Source organism: Parus major, chromosome 4 (assembly GCF_001522545.3).
Source record: "Parus major isolate Abel chromosome 4, Parus_major1.1, whole genome shotgun sequence".
Taxonomy (NCBI): domain Eukaryota; kingdom Metazoa; phylum Chordata; class Aves; order Passeriformes; family Paridae; genus Parus; species Parus major.
This window is the reverse complement of record NC_031771.1, coordinates 1,087,577-1,089,213: the sequence shown is the minus strand read 5'-3', so window position 1 is coordinate 1,089,213 and position 1,637 is coordinate 1,087,577. Positions and strand designations below refer to the sequence as shown.

Genomic DNA, 1,637 nt, shown 5'->3' with positions numbered 1-1,637 from the left:
CTCAGAGGTACTGCTGTGGTGCAGGAGAAAAAGCCAGAAACCAAAGAAGCTCAAGAGGATTCCCAAGTTCCTTTCCAGACAATTGCTGCCTTCAGAGGAGGTGTAAATTCACGTGGAGCTGTGGAAGGGGATGCAGGGAGCGCAGCAGAGTGCAGTGGGCTCTGTCCCCCTGCTCCCTGGTTTGGGAGACATACATTGACATTCTGAGAGGAAAAAAAGCCTTCCCATCCTTTTTCACCCTCCAGTCTCTCCTGCCGGGGGCGTGTGTCTTGTTCCAGGTCCCTCAGAAGGATTTGTGTGTGTTCTGCGCTCCCGAAAGCTTGGAAGGAGCATCCTTAAGCAGGAGAGGGAAGGAAGAGGATTTTGCATGGAGCTGGCGCGTTCGGGCAGGTGAGGAAAGAAACACAAAAGCGGCGGCTCCCCAGAGGAAAGGGCATTCCTCTGCCATCCTGGCCGAGGCACAGCCCCGAAATGTGTGTTTGGCAGCGCTTCAGGCTCCTTCAGCTGGCGGGGCTGCCCCAAATGAAGGCAGAGCGTCCGTGTCACTGTGGGTGCTGTCCCAAGGGGGGGGGTGGTGGTTTTTGGGGGGAGTGTGTTACAAAGTGAACTGTCCTTTTCCCGGGATTTTTTAGTGTGGATGTTGTTACTGTGTGTCCCCGCTCCTTCAGGGGGGATGTTGAACTTGTCTCGAAAAAGACTTTGAGCTTTGTATTGATGCACTCCCCAAAAGCCTCTGGCAAGGGCGGTTCAGGCAGAGCTCGTGCAATTTTTGGCTTTAGGCTTTTATTTTGAGCTCTGCCTTCTCGCACTTGTCTCAGCGTGTGCTTGCTGTGAAAACCAAGTCTGCCTCGGGAATTCTGGGCTTTGCAGTCACATATTACCCTATCTCGTAGGTTCCCTCTGATTTTTTTTGTTCTTGCCCTTTCTCCACTCTGTTTCCCTGGTGTGTACGTCTTCAAGCACTCACTTGTGTGCTTTTCTGGCCTCTTGAGGAAAATAAATTAACAACTGCCATAAATAGTAGTTTTGAGGGGGGACCTTGCTACGAGGAGCTGAAAAACAGTTTTATAGCACTTATTTTGTCAGCATAGTTGGTGAACGGTAGAGCCACTGAGCAGCTTCCTTGTCCTATGGAATTTTTCCCTTTTTTTTTGTTTTGTGTAGTGAGATGATTATGGGATAATTTAATAGCACGTGTCAAACATCTTTAGTAGCATTTGTGGGAACACATGTGCTGCCTAGTTCAGCTATTGCAATACCTCATCTGCTATCCTGTTTCAAGCTCTTAGTTCAGACAAAAGCTCTTTTTATTTAATGCACTTTTTTTGCATTAACTGTTTTTTTTTGGTTTTTTTCCGGGGTTTTTTTTTTGTTTTTTTTAATATACAGAATTGACTCTTCATAGAATCATAGAATCCTGGAATGGTTTACTTGAAAAGGACCTGCAAGATCACTGCATTCCACCCCTCTGACATGAGCAGGGACAACTTCTACTAGACCAGGTTGCTCCAAGTCCTGCCTAACCTGGTCCAAGGAAAATAATGGGATCCTTCTAGTCCACACCTGGGACACAGGCCTTGGGCTGTTCATCCAGGAAGGGGTTGCTTGGGTCCAAACAGGGAGGAGTTAACTGGTGA

General features: G+C 48.0%; 1 long non-coding RNA gene across 1 annotated transcript; it reads left to right on the top strand.

The window, feature by feature from the left end:
- On the top strand, positions 1–1,637 carry LOC107203621. Its single transcript, XR_001521284.2, has 2 exons — positions 1–390; positions 1,390–1,637. It is a non-coding gene; the product is annotated as an uncharacterized LOC107203621 (long non-coding RNA).